The sequence below is a fragment of the Dipteris shenzhenensis genome, chromosome 15, assembly GCF_047967505.1.
Source record: "Dipteris shenzhenensis isolate YYH24624 ecotype China chromosome 15, Dip_SZ_1.0, whole genome shotgun sequence".
NCBI classification, from domain to species: domain Eukaryota; kingdom Viridiplantae; phylum Streptophyta; class Polypodiopsida; order Gleicheniales; family Dipteridaceae; genus Dipteris; species Dipteris shenzhenensis.
The window spans coordinates 39,991,366-39,998,037 of NC_141610.1; the positions used below are offsets into that span (position 1 = coordinate 39,991,366).

At 46.5% G+C, this 6,672-nt stretch overlaps 1 pseudogene; it reads left to right on the forward strand.

The window, feature by feature from the left end:
* Nucleotides 1-4,927: 4,927 nt before the first annotated feature.
* On the forward strand, nt 4,928-6,092 carry LOC147893803 (brassinosteroid LRR receptor kinase BRL2-like; annotated as a pseudogene).
* The last annotated feature ends 580 nt before the right edge of the window (nt 6,093-6,672 follow it).

Here is a 6,672-nt window from a genome sequence, read left to right on the forward strand (position 1 = left end):
AATTGCTCCCATAGCACGTGAAGTGAAACACACATCACTCTTGTAATCTGTGCTATTTCACGTATAACACGTTGGAAGGGTGCACGGGGAATGAGATTGTCCACAGTGGTTTGGAACTTGCTGATCTCCTAAAGTGCCTTCACTCCTGATTTTTTGCACCTCTTAATCTTTGGGGGACCCTACACTGGCCTTTGGACATGGCTCCATGGCCGTTTGTCCGCTTTGAACTTCTTTCACCTGTCCTCCCTTGCAACCACCTCTTTAGACTCCTCTTCCTGTGTCTGCTGGGTCATTCGAGGTGGCCTCTAGGGGTCTGCTTTGTCCTTGGTCTCTTTTGCTTTTCATGAGGCTATGAGACAACAGGCTGAGGCTTGTACTAGAAGCTCCTCATATTTGATCATCTCGAGGCACAGAGGGTTGATGGTGCTCTTCTATGTGGTTTGCTTGGTTGGAGGATTGGGTCCAAGGTTCATTATATCTGCAAGCCCGCCAAATACTTCCTCTTGTTGTGGCCCCTGTAATCTCTCCATCTCCTCTCTTTCCCTTTCTTGCTCCCCTTGTCGGTCTAGATGCTCCACGCCAGGACCCCATGGAGGAGGGAGGGGCAGTTGATCAGGATTGAGTGGACTATTTTGCCCCTCTCAGGAGACCTCTCTTCTTCCATGATTAGTTGTGTGGAAGGATTGAGAGGACCCCTCATCGTGCTTGGATCCTTCATCGTGCTGGGATTCCTCATGGTGCTAAGATCCCTGGGTTCCCCCATGAGAGTCGGATGATGGGGACTCGTGTTGCTTGGACTCCTGATGAGGAGAACCGCCTTTAGATCCTTGGTGATCATTGCCCTCTTGGCCACTGGGGCTTGCAGTGTGTTCGGAGGCCATGGCGTTGTGAGGAGGACAACGGGTAGTGTCTAAACGGCGTCCAGTGGGTCTAGCAGTTTGTTTAACTCGTACCATAGAAATGAGGGATTTTAGGGTTCTGAAGTGCTTTATATAGTCTTTTTTAAAGCACTTTAGGGTTTTTCTTTTAAATTAGGGTTTTTTTAGTGCACCTCCTCCCCCCAAGTCTTTTGTCACTAGTTTGGTAATACTTAATCTTCACCACCCTCCCTCCAAACCCACTCACCCCTCCGCCCTGCCATGTTGCACATGCAATTCTGTAATTTCCAAACAAATTTGTGAATTTTGGAATCTATAATTGACTCAAAATAGTGTTAACTTTATTCATCAAACATTTTACATTTGGGGCTCTCTTAGGACCCAACGCCTCCCCTGTCTGACTCTACATTGCAACCAAAGTGCAACCCCTTGGCTCCCTGTTGAGGACTTCCAAGCAGCACATGTCCTTGTATTCTTGACATGTTGAACTGATTTTGTGAGACTTGAGACATCTACCTTATCATGCTTGAGAGTCTTGGCCTCTAGACATCTATAGAACTAATCGAACATTTCATGTAGTGCATTGCTTCGCGCAATACCACCCCCATGCCTTGTATTCTTGAAGTATGTTATCTTTGCTCTGTAGTGTGTTTTCTCCATTCCTTGAGTATTCCAAATGGACAGAGGGCCCCATTGCTCCACAAACCATGGTGCATGTGCGTAAAGAATATGCTGTAAAGAAAAACATTGTATTAGAAACATAAACTGACTCAAGTTTAAAGCAAAAAATTTAAACCTAAGGAGGATTACCATGTAATGTGTAATATGTGACTCCCCCCATGTCAATGATATGAATTCTCCCAATGTTGTCCTGAATCTCTCATAATAAAGCTCATCTGTTTGACCTTGTCTAAGCAACTTTATAAATGCATCAAGCTTTGTCCACAGTTTTGCTCTCAAAGTAGCAATTCGGAGATGTGAAGCTTGATTTGTGGTGCACTCACACAAATCTTTCCAGTACTCCCAACCTAGCTTGCTTTGAGCCAATGTATGTTTTTCTTTATCAGCATTGTGGTTGGACAAGAACCTCCTTGCCTTTCCTCCACCCATGGACACTTTAGCAGGAAGATTTTGTGTCTTTCTTGATTGTTTCTTGTCCTGCTTAAGCTTCACATTGCCTCCGTGAAGTCCCATTAGTGAGAATAGTTCTTCAGCTTTTGCAATGCATTGTGCAGATACTTGCTGTGGCCTCAAATTCCAAGCATAAACTAGATGGAGATAGAGTAACTTATCAAGTATACGCAGTTCAGCATGCAAAGTACACATGTGTACCCACTCCAATGGAATTGGTAGAATGGGGTACCACTTAGGATCGTTTTTGTGACGATCAAGGGCAACACTTTGGTTGCAAGAAAGGATGCCATTTTCCCATGGTAGGCTTCCCTTTTGCATCTTCTGAGAGTGGGTGCAATACAAGCATGTCCATTTTGCATCTGCACCTGTATCACAACCATACAAGCACTTGAGGGTCTTCAAATCACCAGCTAGATGCTATTCAACCTGAAACTTTCCATGCCCATCCAAAGTTAATGTTTGCCCTGCCTCTTGTCTTCGAATAATCGACGTGATCTCTCCAAAACCTACTTCAATGTCTTGTGGCACTCTTTTGGGGTCTCAAAGGCTGCAAGCCACCATATGTCCTTCTCAGATTGGACTGAGAAACCCTACTCAACTTCCTCATCCCCTTGAGCAAAACGCAAGGCGTTGTTCATAATACAAATGCTCACCCTCTCTAGCTTGTGCTCTTTTACCAACTGAGCTTCATCCATTTTTATAACAAATACTAGCTTGCCATCTGTACAATGAAAGAGAAATTCAGTAAGGATATAGAAATCAGAAGAAATAAAGTTGAATGTGAAGAGGGAATTTCTCTTACCTTCTTGTCTCATCCCATAGAATTTGACCATGAATGTTTTAGAATTACGTGATACGATTGAATCTAGAGCGAGAGATATAAATCTGTGTCTTGGCTGTTCGATTACAAGGTGTTGCACATTCGATTAATCAGCTTGGAGACCAGGGTACCTTGAATACTAGTCACTCATAAAGCACATCCGATGCAATTGTATAAGAATCCGGAATGTCTGGATTAAAATCTTCGAATTGAAAGCTCTAGTCAATAATTTCTATCAGTTCGAACCTCGATTACCAATCAAAGCCATGCAGTTCATACCATTGGCACGAACCTTGGCCATGCTTCGTATTAGTTCGTGCTGTTTGTCGAAGAAGCAAGCAGTAACAACCCAGATAGCTCACGAGCAATCTCTATCACGTGGTAGCGTCAGAGAGGACCTTGGTTTACGCCAGCATAAACCTAGTTTAAAGACTAGGGGATAACGGATCAACTAGAGAATTCAATCTATGATTCACAGAAGAACTAGATTTCCAAGGTAGCATCTGTAACATAGTTCCAAATTATATAATTTAGCTCAAACCTGCAAAGTAGCAATGCCAACGTCCAATATTGATGCACAGACGATCGGTATGCACCTTGACATTCAAAACAAAATTACCTACATCGTCCAAGGAAAGTTGGGAGAACCCAAAGGCATCTCTCGAACGTTCCAATATCTGGATCTCTTATCCTCACAGTTTCACAAACCAAAAACTGCCCATAATGTTTTACTTTTGAAACCTTAGAATTCTTTACTGAAAGGAAAACGAGAGAAGGATTGGGAGAGAGAGAGAGAGAGAGAGAGAGAGAGAGAGAGAGAGATCTCCATTTAAAGGATGTGTATAGTTGCCAACCTAAACGAGGCCAACTTGCTTTCAGGTTTTCAAGGGAGACCCAAAAACAGAAGTAAAGCATCCAATACGCATCGAACATTTGACAAAAGATTGAAAATTAACCCCTTTACGCCCTCACATGAAATAGGCTGACAAAAGATTGAAATTAAACCTCCTAAGGCTTTACGCCCTCACATAAAACGGAAGGTATTTGCTTATCGTTGGTAATTTAGATCTTGTTTCAGTATTGTCAGGAAGTTGATTCTGAAGTTCTAAAGCTATGATGGATTGGACCTATGCAGCGAACTCGCCAAGTCCTGCCCCAGCTCCTGCTGTGGAAAAACCGGACAAGGCAGCATTGCTCTCTCTCAAAAGTTTACTTCAGCTTTACAACCCCCACGTCTCCTGGGTTCTCTACGATTGGGACAACACTAGTCAAAATGCTGATTTCTGCGAGTGGACTCGAGTTTTCTGTGACTATAGCTCCAATGTTATCTACCTAGATTTCAAACAAGCAGGTCTCTCAGGTCCAATACCAAACGGTTTCTCAGACCTCCCTAACCTGTCTCGTCTCTACCTTTCCTTCAACAACTTCTCAGGAAGTATTCCAACCGAGCTTGGCCTTTGCATCAACCTTCAAATTCTGGATCTCTCTGTCAACGGTCTCTCTTCTGGCATACCTCCACAGCTCGGTGCTTTATATAATCTCCGGCAACTGGACTTGTCTTCCAACAGTTTAACAGGGCAGATTGATGATCACATTTTTTACAACTGGACAGCGATCCTTTATTTGAACAGCTGCACGTATCCCACCGTTGTGGCGTTCAGCTTTCCTGGACATGTCGTGACTGTCAGCCTCCCTCTGATAAGATCGTCCCATAGCGCCCCACAACGTTTGTAGTCTACGATGGATGCGTCCAAACTGTAGGGGGCGTAGCTTGCAGGCAACCACCTCTTGACGAAAGAGCAATCGGGGAAGCTACAGGGGTTGAATTTATCAAACAACGAGCTGAGCGGGGGGATAAGCAAGGGGCTGGGGGGGCTGGGGTGCGTGAGGGCGGTGGATTTGTCGAGGAACAATCTGAGCGGGGGGATACCGGGGGAGGAGCTAGGGGGAGGGATGGGGAAGCTGGAGGAGTGGAATGTATCATACAACGAGGGGTTGACGGGGGAGGTGCCGGAGGTGGGGAGGATGGGGGGGTTCGGAAGCTGGTCGTACGTGGGGGACTGGCGGCTATGCTTCAAGGAAGCCAGCTCTCTGCATGGGAAGCGCCGGCGGCGGCGTTGACGAACTACGCCGCCGGAACGCCGGTCCAGCGGCGGCTCTCCGCCTCACGGGCGTCGCTTTGGGCAGCGCCGCCCTCGCTGCCACCGCCTTGCTCTTTGTAATTGCCGTATCCCGCCGGCGCAGCTCTGCCCACGGCGAAGAAGTCCGTTCACTCCTCCGGAAGAGTACGTCCATGCACAAGTCCACTGCCTGGGATATCCATCTCTTCGACAAACAATGTAGCTGGATCACCTTCCCCGACCTCGCCTGGGCTACTCGCCACTTCTCCCCCTCCGCCATTGCTGGCCGTGGCTCCTCCTCGGTCGTCTACAAAGCCGACCTCGGCTGCGGCGGCGTCCTCGCCGTCAAAAAACTCCTTCACCCTCCTCCCCCCATCACGACTTCCATTCCCGCCTCCGCCTCCTCGCCTCCTGCCGTCACCCCCGCCTCGTCCCCCTCCTCGGCTGCCTCTCCCGTGGCCCCGACTGTCTCCTCCTCCTCCGCTTCCTTCCCCGCGGCAGCCTCCATGCCTGGCTCCATCTCCTCCCCGATGGCCTTCCACCCTTGATTGGCCTCGTCGCATCACCATCGCCCACGATGCTGCCCACAGCCTTGCCTTCCTCCATCACCATTCTCTCGTTCATGCTAACATCAAGCCCAGCAACATACTCCTCGACCACCGCTTTCGCGCCCACGTCACTGATTTCGGTCTCAACCATGCACTCCAGCTGAATGAGGACGCGGATGTAGTCAAACGAGATCCCAACTACTCACCGCCAGAGTACTCAGAATATACTTGGGAGGAGCAAGCCACACAGGAGGCAGATGTATATAGCTTTGGAGTGGTGTTGCTAGAGCTAGCGACATGGCACCAATCTCTGGGCGACAAAGTAACTAACAAGATTCAACATGGTACATTGGTGGATTGGGTGCGAGGTATGGTGATGAGCAAAGCACTTCCAGAACATGTGGTAGATCTAGAGCTATGTCGGACATGTGCAGATGTGCAAGAGGTGATGCAGCTAGTTCAATCGGGCCTTGCATGCACTCAAGACACCCCAACAAGTCGTCCTTCCATGGAGATTGTCACCCAAACTCTAGCAAAGCTAACCACCATTGAAGAGCAACGCCTTCCTTGCATCTATGCTTCCCCCGCTTGACTCTCTTTGCTCAACCCAACCTTATGTAATCCTAAGGCTCTTTCCATTGCTCTTTTGATTCCTCGTGAACACACGCGCGCGCACACACACACACACCTCTTACGTTATAATATTCTAGATAATATGAGCATCTTTAGTATCCCCCATGTCTCCTTGTCAATGCTAATGGCCATTCTTATGCATACATTCTAATCATCATCCTTTTGGCTACTAACAAGCACGCTCATATTGCATATTGCATATTGAGTTCATAAAGCTTATTTGTTATTTACAAAGTTCAAATTACCATCTTTGGGTACTATTGTGCAATACACTATGTGCCTCCCCTCAAATTGTCATGTTTATGGGCATATCTTACATATTCTTGAATCATGAAAATAAAAAAACCAATTAGAAATCACACTAAAGAATTTTCTTATTAAAATGATTTCTGAAGAGAATGCACATGCATTTGCCAATGTGTATTGTGTTCCTTCCATATCTCACACACACATGCACATGTATTTTTACGTGATGGACTTGGATGCTAACATCACATGTACATTGCATAATATTGCATTCATATAATGTAGTAACTATA